We start from the raw sequence: 13,765 nt of genomic DNA, 5'->3' as shown, positions 1-13,765 counted from the left end.
AATAGTAAGAAGGGTTATACATCCCTTTAAGCTGGGAAACTGAGAGACAAAGAATGGATATGTAAAAAAAAAAAAAAAAAAAAAGGAGCTCATGCTTGAATTCTGATTTATGCTAAATTGATCCAAAATATGCATTCTGAGTGTACTGTCACCGCCAGGGTTCACTGAGGTGAACCCCTTTGAGCTGAAAGGGAATTTAGGACCCGTCCAGTCTCCTCTGCCCCACTGACAGCTGTCAAGAATGCTTTACAGCAGCAAGGATTATTTTTCACACATATGGGGTAAAACCTGGCTTTCCTGAAATGCTGAAGCCCTCTGATGTTCAAACCTGGAATTATAAGATTGCAATGGCTACAAAATAAGCAAAGATCCCAATCCCACTCATCATGAAAGTGAAAAATTACACACGGGAAGACCGTCACATATGCAAATCTTTTATCACTCTTCTTCTAAGGAAAACTGTCAAGCACAAGTGCATAATCTCTAAGCACTATTTTATTAAATTTCTACACAAGGTACTATAAAATTTTGGAGAAAGTTAAAAAAGATATAATAAGAAACTGACATAGCACTCCACAAGGAAGAATCTTTGTCTCCTCTTTGCTTATCCATTCAGCAAGAACTAGTATCTGTTAAAGACATTAAAGCTGGAGATGCAGAAATGAAGGACAGATGTCTCAAAATCTGACTGGGCTTAAAACTGGATCTGGCAGGAGAGAGGGACAAGACCATGTTGGTGAGGTAGAGGAAAAATATCTTTTTCTTCTACCCTTTGAAGTTCTTGACTTGAGGCCACTGAAAGACATTAACAAGCAAAAAGCCTACAAATTTATTTTATGTTGAGTTTTACATGACGTGGGAGCCTTCATAAGGAAATGGCAGACCCAAAGAAACGGTTAAACATCCATGTCCTCTGCTGGGTTTGGAAAAGGGGCAAGTCATGGAAAGATGCGACAGGACCAAGAGTTAAGTGTAGCAAACTACAGGAAACTTAAAGTCCACTGACTTAGATTCCTCAAGCCCTTGCCTTTGGATATAAGGATGCTCCTTTCCTATAGGAACAAGAAGGGGAACACACGAGGGGAAGGTCACAAAGTCCTTCCTGAATGTGCCATTTCTCAAACTCCCTCAGCTTAAAATATTCAATATGCCAGCTGCCATATTTTGGGTAGTGTGTCCTGAATGCTATCAGTAGGATATGTTTCAGGAAGGCAGCCTTCATGAATAATAGCTACTTGAAGTGAAATTTGAAAGACAAGTGGAGTTTGACAAAATTGAGGAGACAAAGTAAAAATAAAGGCAGAGGGCCTATAAACATGGCATAGCCCACAAATGCAAGTAGTTTAAATGGTTAGAGTCCACACAAATGATACGGAATGGGGGTAGGAACTGTAGAAAAGAACTTTGGGCAGACAGATGGACCAACCCAATGGTCTTAAATAGCATTCTGAAGTATTTCCATTGTGTTCTCAAAATAATGCGGAGGTAATGGAAAAACCTTAAGTTAGAGAGTAATGAGATCAATTAAGTGTGTATGAACATGATACAATAATTTCTCTGGCAGGCAAGTGGACAGTGGCTGAGGGAAAACAGAAAGTGAGAAGGTGGGTCTAGGTAAGTGATAAGAAATGAGGAGGATTTGAACTAGGTCAGTAGCTGAGGAGAAAGGAAAAGGAGGGCAGACCAACTACAGGAAACTAGCACAACAAAAGTTCTAATTATGGACAAAAATTGTAAGTATGGACAACAGCATTTCATGTACTATTAGATACAGTGAATGAGGGGAAATATGAAGATGAGTGAGAGAATTCTTCAATTAAACAAAGGGCACGCTAATATAGAAAATACAGGATAAAGACAAATGTAGAGCAACATTGTTGAGTTTGTTTCTATTGGTTCAATTAGGGGTGTTTTTGAGAGATCCATGTATAAATATGCAGCAGGCAACTGAATATATATCGGTTTGGAACTCTCAAAAGCTTCAATAGAATTTAAAGATTTGGTTGCTACAATGTACATACAAGATCAAAATATGACTTTTAAAGGATAGTATATAGACGGAAGAAGGAAATACACAGTAACTAGAACATGGGAAAAGGAGACACAGGAATCTGAGTAGTGGCAATAGAGAAAAGAACTTTTTCAAGAAAGTGGAAATAACTGTAGAGTCATCAAATGAGATGGGAGAAATTTATCCACCTTATGTGTGAGGAAAATAAAAGTATGGAACTTAGAAAAAAATGGAGAACAATGCTCCTTTTTCTTTTTTAATAGAAGAGATTGAGGCATGTTTCCATAAAAAAGGAGAAAGGCAGATGATTCAATATGGTGGCATGAGAGGTGAGACAGAGAACTCCTCCCAAAACCACAAATAGTATAAAAATGTAGTTAACTGATACAACTAATCCTAAAACAGCAACAGGAAAGAAGGCTGAACCAGACTGCACACAGACCTCACGAAGAGAGCAGACATCAGGAAACAGGGTAACGTACAAAAGCCTTGATCCAGCGGGACCCAAGCCCATCCCCCACCCCTGCGCACCAGCCAGAGGAAGACAAATGGAGCGGGAGAGATAGTGGAAGCCTGGGACTGCTGAACACTGAGCCCTGGAGGTCTGTTTTGGGAGCACAAACCTACACTGTGTGGTGCTCTGGACATTGGGGAGCTCAGACAGGTGAAGTGCTTGAGAGACTGAGATTCTGGCGGTTTGTGGAGGACAGGATCTACATCTGAACACTCTGGGACAGAGGAAAGGTGCGTGGTCTGAGAGGCTTCCTAGCAGCAAGAGGGCTGCTGAAGGGGTGGGGGTTTGCACAGACCTTGCTGCGCGGGAGAAGGGAGAGCTGGAAAAGGTTGACTGGATGCGCACTGCCCAGCTGGGTGGGAACTCTGAGGAGCTTCAAGTGCTCCAACCCCCTGGCTGGCTACTCAGATCCGAAGCCCCCCACTGTGACATGCAGCCTACTGTGCCTTCCTCCTAGCCTGCCAGCACTGGTTCGCAAACAGGGAGTCACTGTGCTGGCATCAGGCCAGCCAGAGGGAGGTGCCGCTGACAACAACTAGAGACACAAAGCACAGAGGCTTGGCTCTGACACTGGAGACAGGCACTGTAGACGGGAATCAGGAAACAGATCTTTCCTCAATCCAGGCACCAGTTCTGCTCCCCTATGACCCACAACCTCACTCTAAGGGCTGAGCAGCTCCAGAGACTGGAGCTTCTGGGCACTAGTAGGCACCACACAGAAATATGAAATGTCAAAAGAATATGGTTCAAACCAAAATCTCACAAACCCCAGAAAAAGGGCCAAATGAAACTGAATTCACCAATCTTCCTGAAAGAGAGTTTAAAATAAAAATTATAAACATGCTTATGGAGGTACAGAGAAATATTCAAGAACTCAGGAATGAATTTAAGTCAGAGAATCAATCATTCAGAAATTCGTATCTGAATGAAACATACAATGGAGCGATTAAAAGCAGGCTCAATGTAATAGAAGAGATGGTAAATGGAATACAAATTAGAGAAGATGAATACAGAGAAGCTGAGGCACAGAGAGAAAAAGGAATCTCTAAAAATGAAAGAATATTGAGAGAAATGTGTGACCAATCAAGTGGAACAATACTTGCATTATAGGGATACCAGAAGACAGAGAGAAACGGATAGAAAGTGTCTTTGATGAGGTAATTGCTGAAAACTGCCCCAATAGGGGAAGGAGATAGTCTCTCAATCCATGGAGCCACACAAGGGACCCAAGGAAGACAACATCAAGACATATAATTAAAATGGCAAATATCAAGGACAAAGACAGACTTTTAAAAGCAGCTAGAGAGAAAAAAGATAACATACAAAGGAAAACCCATTAGTGTACCATCAGATTTCTCAACAGAAAACCTTCCAGGCCAGAAGGGAGTGGCATGGTATATTTAATGCAATGAAGCACAGAGCCTTGAACCAAGAACACTCTACCTGGCAAGGTTATCATTTAGATTAGAAGGAGGGATTAAACAATTTCCAGAAAAGCAAAAGCTGAGAGAATTTCCTTACCACAAATCACCTCTATAGTGCATTTGGAGGAACTCCTATAAGATGGAATTATTCCAAAGATGAAACAGATGTCACCCAAAGGATAAACAAAAAGTACAGAATATGATTCACAGCATACAAAGAATGGTGGAGGAAGAAAAAGGAGGGAAAGGAAAAAAAACGAACCTTTAGGTTGTATTTGTAATAGCATACAAAGTGAGTTAAATAAGACTGTTAGATAGTAACGGAAATACCCTTGAACCTTTGGTAACCACGAATCTAAAGCCTGCAATGGCCATAAGTACATACCTATTGATAATCACCCTAAATGTAAATGGTTGGAATGCACCCATCAAAAGACATAGAGTTACTGAATGAATAAAAAAACAAGACACATCTATATGTTGCCTACAAAAGACTCACGACATACAAATACAGAAAGTAAAGGGTTAGAAAAAGGTATTCCATGCAACTAATAGGGAGAAAAAAGCAGGAGTTGCAGTACATGTACCAGACAAAATAGACTCCAAAACAAAGTCACAAGAGACAAAGAAAGACATTACATAATGATAAAGGGGTCAGTCCAACAAGAGGAAATAACTGTTACAAATATCTACGCATCCAACACAAGATCACCTACGTATGTGAAACAAATACTAATAGAATAAAAGGGGGAAATAGAATGCAATGCATTCATTTTAGGAGACTTTAACACACCACTCACTTCAAAGGACAGATCAACCAGAGAGAAGATAAGTAAAGAGACAGTCTGAACAATGTATTAGAAAAGATGGACCTAACGGACGTCTACAGAACACTCCATCCAGAACCAACAGGATACGCATTTTTCTCAAGGGCTCATGGAACATTTTCAAAAATAGATCACATACTAGGCCACAAAAATACCATAGGAAAATACAAAAAGATTGAACTTGTACCAACGATCTTCTCAGATCACAAAGGTATGAAATTAGAAATAAATTACACAAAGAAAACGAAAACGCCAGCAAATATGTGGAGGCTTAATAACATGCTCCTAAATATCAATGGTTCAGTGACCAAACAAAAACAGAGATCAAGCAATATATGGAGGCAAATGACAACAATAATTCAACACCACAAGATCTGTGAGACCAGCAAAGGTGGTGCTAAGAGTGAAGTATATTGCAATACAGACCTACCACAGAAAAGAAGAAAAATCCCAAAGGAACAGTCTAAACATACAATTAATGTAAGTAGAAAAAGAAGAACAAATGAAGCCCAAAGTCAGTAGAAGGAGGAACATAATAAAGATTAGAGCAGAAATAAATAAAATCAAGAAGAATAAAAAAACAGAGAGAATCAATGAAAGCAGGAGCTGCTTCTACAAGAAAATAAACAAAACATAAATGACAAGCCAGACTTATCAAGAAAAAGAGACTCTACATCGATAAACATAATCTGAAATGAGAAAGGAAAAGTCACTATGGACACCACAGAAAAACAAAGAATTATGAGAGAACACCATGAAAAATTATATGGTAACAAACTGTATAACCCAGAAGAAATGGACAACTTTCTAGAAAAATACAACATTTCAAGGCTGACCCAGGAAGAAACAGAAAATCTGAATAGACAATTACCAGCAAGGAAATTGAATTGGTACTCAAAAAACTACCTAAGAACAAAATTCCTGTACCAGATGGTTTCACTGCTGAATTTTACCACATATTTAGTGAAGACTTAATACCCATCCTCCTTAAAGTTTTCCAAAAAGAGGAGGGAATACTCCCAAACTCATTCTACAAGGCCAACATCACTCTAATACCAAAACGAGGCAAATACACCACAAAAAAAGACTCACAGAACCCAAGAATGAACTAACTGTTACCAAAGGGAAAGGGACTGGGGAGGATGGGTGGGAAGGGAGGGATACGGGTGGAGAAAAAGGGGGCCTTATGATTAGCATGTATAATGTGGGGGGTAGTGCATGGGGAGGGCTGTGCAACACAGAGAAGACAGTAGTGATTCTATAGCATCTTACTACGCTGATGGACAGTGACTGTAATGGGGTATGTTGGGGGTCTTGATGATAGGGGGAGTCTAGTAAACATAATGTTGCACATGTAATTGCAGATTAATGATACCAAAAAAAAATAGAATGAGGAAATATGGTGGTTTGGAAGCATCCTCACGCCATGTTCTTACTCAGAAATTAAAATATAAATCAGTAAGTATGTCAACTTTTGTGAAGAAATAAACCCAGGTTTGTATTTGCTTGTGTGTACCTATGGAAAACTGCAGGACAGGAGAGGTAGTGGTCACACATGGGGGCTACAGTAGTCCTGGGTGGAGGGACACGGATGGAAGACTTTTCACTGTATATTTTATTTTCCGGGGGTAAAAATAGATTTATCAGGAAAGTTTAAATTAGAAACTGAATGAAAGAAAAAAGAATCAGCAATTTCAGATGTTCTCAAACATTATTTATTTTGTAATATATACAGCAGTTACATGGTTTGTCATTGCAACTGCCTTAGAAAACGAAATCTATACACTAAAAATTTCTGTTGAATCTGACATGAAGAGAACACATTTTCTGCAGCTCTGACTCCTTATTCCTACTATTGTTACTTGACACTTCCGTCATCATGAGTTTTATTACTGGCAACATTTCTTTATCAAGTCTCAATGTTATAGAACCATTCCTCACTTTTTAGTGAAGCACTTTTGAAAGACACTTCCAATCACAAGGAGAAGAAACCCCATCAGTCACCAACCCAAAGAACAATACAGGAGTCCCAACAGTTTCCACTTTTTTTTTTCTTTCCTGATATTTTTCACGAGAAGCTTCCTTCTTTGTTTTTCTCAACTGTGCACTGCCTTATGCGCGTACAACTGCCTTTTTAAAACCAAGTTCCAGGATTGGCATAAGGCTGTCTTGAGAACAGAGGTTCTTCTGGAAGCAGTTTCATCACCAAACTATTCTCTGCTGATTAACTTATCACAACCGAGTTCTTCTACCAGAGGGTCAATCACTGCAGATGCAGTCGGAGTTATACCTGCTAGAACATCAAAATCAATCCTCGGGGGAATTCCACGGATACTCGTCATCAAACTCGGCTTCCACAAATCTCCCGCGGAGTTCAGCCTCCTGCATTCTGACCACAGCCATCAGGTAGAGCTGCCGATACTGGTGAGTAATTTCCCAAACGCTCAACACGCGGTAAAGGCCATAAGGCAACGCAGCCAGGCCGGGGCCGTTCCCGGGCCAGCCCTCTTGACCCTCTTCCTCCGCAGGCTCCGCCACCAGTCGGGCGACCTCCGCCATCCCAGCTGCCCCGGCCGCCGCCACTGGAACTTCCCTGGCCGCCAACATCGGACCTTCCCTGGGCTCCTCAGGCTGCGCCTGGACCGGCTCCGGCGGCCCGCCGCCTACCTCCGCCTGCGGGGCGTCGCGGTCCCCATCCTCGGCATCGGTGTGCGGGACAGTGCTGTTTGCCCGCAGCTCAGACATCTCGGGCCTCCCGATCAGCTCGGCCGCTCCCAGAGAAAGAGGAATATGGCGGGATTACAGGAGCGCACGTGAGAACAGATGGGCGCGAGTGTAGATCCAATGGCTAAAGCTATGGGCACTGCGCATGCGTCACCACCACGCCTGCGCTCCTCCAGGTGCCACCTAGCGGCCGGGAGCGCCAAGACATCTGAAACCGAACCGGGTGTAAGGAAACGTCGGAGGGGGAGTCATACTTTACATTTCGACCAGCTCCATGTTTATAAGGAGTCTTACAGAATTGCTTCCTGTAGGCTTTCCCAGTATTTCATCCTAAAATGTCTCTAAGCTCCTTGTTCTCTGGTACTTAAAATACAACCTCTATTATATACCAAGCTAAAAAAAAAAATTAATTAATTGACTATATTTTGTATTTATTTGTATCTTGTATTCTTTTTCCTCACCTACTCATTTACCTAAGCTGGTATTATTTACTATAATATACAAGCTATGATTTACTAAACATTAAAACCGTCCATGTTACCACTCAGAGATTATTATTGTTAGTTAACAGTCTGCTATACAGGCCCAAACAAACATATAAATTGCTATTGTATGTATGTACAAATGCATGAACCAATGTTTGCATGCCCTTATTTCCTATAAAAAGATCATTCTGAAAATATTTTCAATCTTTTAAAAGCTAACAGTGTAGCATGCACAAATTTCCATGATAATAAATACAAATCAAAAGCTTTATTCTTTAATAGCTGTTTCTGTGGCTCAACATATTTTAAGCATACATTGCATGAAGTTACAATTAGTAGATGAAAAGACATTTTAACGACTGTAGCACACTTTGCTATTTTTGTTTTTGTTATTTGAAGGACTGCCCTCCGCATTATCCCCTCACCATAGGTACAGGAGGAGGATCTTTCTTCTGCATGCTTTGTCACCTCTTAACAACTCTGCCAATATAATACAAGTAAAGTGTTTTTGCTTTAATTTGAATTTTGATTATATTTTTAAGTATTTTTTTACTTTGGAGTGTTTTTTTTTCTTTTTGGAATGTTTATTAATGTTTTTCACTCCTTTTAACACATAGAGCATTTGTCACTTTTCATTCTGGTTTGTGAGCATTGCAGAGACTTTGCAATTATTGTTTTGAATAAATTAAGCAAACAATTTTCCTGGTTTGGTTTTGCACTTTTGGTGTTTTATTTTTTCTTAATACAGACATCCAATATTAATTTTAATCTAGTTAAAGCCATCAGTATTTGCCTTAATGATTCCAACTTGTGCAGTTATTCTTCAAAAGGCTGTCATATGTATACCTCATTAACCACCATATCATATTTATACAATTTTGTTATTAACTATAAATATATATTATATATAATTTACAAATTATATATGTCATTTATATAATTTTATATGTATTATATTCTTACTTATCAATTTACTCAATTTGCTTGATCATGAATAGTCTACTCACTCAGTAGGCTTCTTTAAGTTCAATGAAATGTTTACAAACAAAATGTTGCCATTCTATTAACTGTTTATTTGTCTAATATATACAAGCTTTCTGGATATTGAACATCACATTATTATATCTCTTTTTTGAACATTTACATTGTTGACCCACGCTTAGAAAAAAAATGCTCTGACAGTTGTCATAAGCTAGGAAGTATATCGCAAAATCCCATTTCACAGATAAGGAAACACAGATTCAAATTAAATAACTTAAATACTTGAATGAGACTTGATGCCAGGTATATTTAATGTTGTTTTGCAACCACTATGAAGTCCTGCCTTTTATGCTGTTTTAGTCATTTACTTTAAAAAAAAAATCTCAAATTCCTAAATAAGGATAATAATTGTAATGATATGTACTAACAATATTTTAGGTTAAGGCATATTTTTCTAGTGTAACACTCTCAATCCTTCCCTCAAAATACAAACAACTGCCTTGAACAACATAAACCTACAATTCCAGGCTAATTTTTAACAGTAATCAAATAAATCTGCCAATAAGTTATAGAACTAGAAAAAATTTCATCCATTATATAATAATTTATCATATACAAAATTAACAAAATTATTGTAAAATTTGTAGGGCAGATTTTCACATAAAGCCTATTTCTCCATAGGGTATAGAGTTTGTGAGCAAACAAGATTTGTTAACTCATTGAATATGGAAACGTCAGTGGCTTTACTGATTTTCCTAGAGTACACCATTCCAGGAAAACCAAATTCAGTTTTGATCCTCCACTTTCAATGCACATAGGTAATTTTAAATGAATAAATTCAAATACTTCATTGTAAATACTAGATCACTTATCTAGTTGAGACCATTGATCTAATTCCTTTCTCCTTTATATCTGCAAAGGTATTGGAAAAAAAGGGACAAAGGCAAATGGAGGAGATACTGAAGATTCACAAGAGAACATGTAATTTATGAGAAGAAGGTCCTTCAAAAAACTAGATTCATTAGGATTTTTCTTTCTCACCCCCAAACATGAGAGTACAGAATGAGTGAAGAAATAAGCAGAAAACAGGAGAAACCTAACCCAGGGCTAGAAGGGAGGCTAGTCCTTCCCTGGAGATTGGAGGGGAGAAGTCAAAGATTTTAGTTAAATGGAAATAACCAGAAGTAGATAAAAAATTTGAGACAGTTCTACTTATTGGGTCTCTATTTCTTTTGTAATTAAGGAGACAGACTCATATGTTCAGAGAGAGGCAGCAGTACTGAGGTAGAGTGATTGGAAAGAAAATTGGAGGTTTAAAAAGAGCAATGGCTGAAGTTATTTAAGGAGATACCTATATGCTGGCACTCATAGCTGTATGAATTTCTTCACCAATACTAGGCTGGAGAAAGCAAGACGAGAGAAAAAGGATACAGGTGAACATGGGACAGATCCCAGCAAGTGGGAAAGACGGACAGGAAAAGGGAACTCAAAAGCTTAAAAACTTGAAGAACACTACTCATTCTAAATAACTGAGACTACTAAAAATATTCATTCAAATGTTACAGTACTGATTTCATAAATAATGCTTAAAGTTGTTTTTCTATAGAACCAAAATCCTATGACAGGATTTCTAGGAGAATGTGAAAATATTGCATTGCCAAATTCCAAATCATTCTCATCATTTTGGACAGATTTTAGCCTAACAATCTTAGAAGAAAATATGCTGGGACACTAAATGAAGAAAGTGGCCTGAGCACATCTGCCCAGCTTTAAATCACTTGAAACAATACCTAATTTTTTAAAAGAACAAATTCCTAAAATCATTGTAAAATAAAACAGATTGTTCTCAGAAAGTTTAATCCTTATTTGAAAATCTCTCTTAGGAATAAATATATGTTATAATCTCTGACCAGCATAAATCTAATTATACAGACACAGAGGAATTTGTCTAATAGAGAACACACAATTTTTCAAGCTTTTCCAACAGGATCACATTTACTCTATTTGTTAGAAATGAAACTCCCTGGCTTCAAGACTCGAGTGCTTACAGAGACTTCAATGTTAAGAGAAGACTTAAGCATTACAGGTAGTCAGACAGTAAGAATGGATGGTATCTATAGAGGAAAATGTTGAAAAGCTCTAAAAATTGGAGCTGTGGTCAATGTATGCACAGAACAAAACTATTGCCAGCCTTTGATACTCCACCTCCCTCTTGGCCACGGCCCTTGAAACCTCCTTTTTTCTTTAGTTCCTGTGACCCTACATCCTCATCTCTCTTCTATATTATTATCTGACTGCTTTTCATCCTCTTAAGATCAAATACAGTTGTTTCTCCACATCAGTGCTTGAACCTTCCTTCCTTCCTCCTTTTCCTTACTCGTACTGCTTTTAAATCTCATGACTTCAACTACCATTCTTACCTACGCAATCCCTACATATGAGCTCTAGTTCTATCATAACTACCACTTTGCTAGATCACTCTATCTAGACTTTCTACCACTCTTTTTCAAAGTACCTAAAAACTGAATTTGACATCTTCCCTCCTCATACAACTAATCCTCTTGTCTTCCCCTTCTCCTTCCTGGCAAACATCTCCTCGGCACCCAGATCCAAGAGATCAATTTTTTCATCATGTCCCTCCTCCAATCGTTTGTGAAAAAAGTTATCTCTGCATTTTTCCCAATATGTGGCTGTTGGGTAAATGCATTGACACCTTATTTTTTATGCCAAACTCCATTCCAAAGTACTTAACATGCATGCATTCTCTCATTCAGTCCTCCTAAATATTATTGTTCACTTTTCACAGATGAAAAAAATAAAGTTGAGTGATGTTAAATGGCCCTGCCTTCCAGCTTATTTTCTAAGACCTTTCACTTAAACCAACATCAAAACACATTTCCATGTGTTTCCTGTCCTATACCACCTTCTACTTTTGCTTGATAACCTCTCCCTGAAATCAATCCTCCATTTACATTGTGAATGAATAAATTCCACAAATACCCTATAATCATCTTTCACAACCTCCCAAATTTAAAATTTCCTTCTATCCATTAAACTCCAAAAGCACTTTAATTGTGCTTTGGGCTTATTTTCCTGTATCCTGTACTTTCATGATTAAGTGGATATACTTTTATTCTCATTTATCACTTAATCCTCAATATTTTTATTATAATGCCTTGCCTGTAGTAGGTACAAGTATTTATTAAATATAAAAATGCATAAATGAAACATAACTGGAATATTGTTTTTTAAAAGCATAATTATCTTTAAGTGATTTATTAAATTCTATCTTCTCCCCATAATCCACATCACAAAAAAAGAAACTATTGAACCCAAGCACCTATAAACAGTCCCCACTTTCCAACACAAAGCAGATTTTCAAAATGTGAGTTGACACATTAAAGGAATTTTTAAATCTCTGGTGTGTATACCTTATGAGCCCAAATCTTTCAAGTAGATAATGAATGTCATAGGAAAAAAATTAAATCTGATAATCCTTCTCTGCCCCTACAATAACTCATCACAGAGTCAACTAGCAGTATATGTTTCTAAATGTTTGATGATGTCTGCAGACTCAGTGGTACTTGAAGAATTCACTATGAAATCTCTAAATATTGAGGCAAATATTTTAATGAATAATTGATATAATCTTTTATATCCTCTACTTCACTTTACTGTACATAACAGCCGAAATCCTAAACACAAATATATAAAATATTCAAATTTTCACTAAATTTGAAAGAAAAATACTTGCCATGAAATTTTCATTGTTCCTTTTGAGGTTGAATTTGCCTTTAATGCAGCTTTCAAAAGAGTAGTGCATAGTTCAGGAACCTGGTTTTTTTTTTTTAAAGAAATATAGTAATACATTTTATTTTAAATGCATTTAAGAATATCAAATTCAGAACAGCACAAATTATACACCCTGTTTAATCTGTTGTAAAGTGTAATGGTGGAATACAAAGTGTCACGTGTGCATAGTTATCTATTTAATTTTTTTAAATACTAGAGAAAGAATGTGCTGTTTTACTGGTTGGAACAATAGAGCCAAAGTGACAGCTAAGAACTGTTGTAATAGGTTCTACCAAGACTGACTGCCCTTTCTTCTTATATTTGATGTGGTAAGTCTTCTGCAAAACAGAAGAATGTATGTGAACCTACTGCTATTAGTAAGGAGAGATTATTCAAGCTTTCCACAACCCCTTTCTTCCACAACCCCCTGAATTATACCACTCGCAATGATCCTAGAAACTCTAGTCAAAAAGGAATGGTAGAACACAGAAGAGAAAAAGGAAAGGAGGAGGGCTGGAATAGCAAGGGATTCAGAGGAGTGAGAAGTCTGGACCCTTTGGAACCCTTATCCAAGGGCAATTCTCTGCTATGCCACTATTTTCAAGAAATAATTTAATTTGTAACCTGATGAAATAAGAGACATAGTTATACCCTGCAGATGGGGGTGGTGGCTGGGGGGGGGATAAAAAACAGCACAAAATCTAACAAACTGACCACCTCAATTGTGTTGATATAAAAAGAGCTTATTCATAAATCTGAAGTAATACGCTCATATATTTCAAGTGTTCCATTTGCTATAAATATTCCACCAATACCAAACTGCTCCTATTTTTGTGGGATAAAAATAATATAAGCCAAAGATTTAGAAAACCTATACACACTATTTTACTAAATATGTATTTCTTATAACATGGATAACTGTCATGAAATACTGTCTTTGTTGTTCTGGATTTTTTTTTTTTTGCTTTTGGTGTATTTTTTTGTGTGCCAAGAGTGTGTGGTATCTA

General features: G+C 37.7%; 1 protein-coding gene and 1 pseudogene across 15 annotated transcripts in view; both read right to left on the bottom strand.

Annotated features, from left to right (window-relative positions):
• CACNA2D1 (calcium voltage-gated channel auxiliary subunit alpha2delta 1) overlaps positions 1 to 13,765 on the bottom strand; it is a 512,731-nt gene that overhangs the window by 415,187 nt on the left and 83,779 nt on the right. The gene's annotated exons all lie outside the window — the stretch shown is intronic.
• LOC108392369 (EP300-interacting inhibitor of differentiation 2-like) lies at positions 6,324 to 8,824 on the bottom strand (annotated as a pseudogene).

This window comes from Manis javanica, chromosome 6 (assembly GCF_040802235.1).
Source record: "Manis javanica isolate MJ-LG chromosome 6, MJ_LKY, whole genome shotgun sequence".
In the NCBI taxonomy this organism is placed as follows: domain Eukaryota; kingdom Metazoa; phylum Chordata; class Mammalia; order Pholidota; family Manidae; genus Manis; species Manis javanica.
The sequence above is the reverse complement of the archived record's forward strand: the minus strand, read 5'-3'. Positions and strand labels throughout refer to the sequence as shown.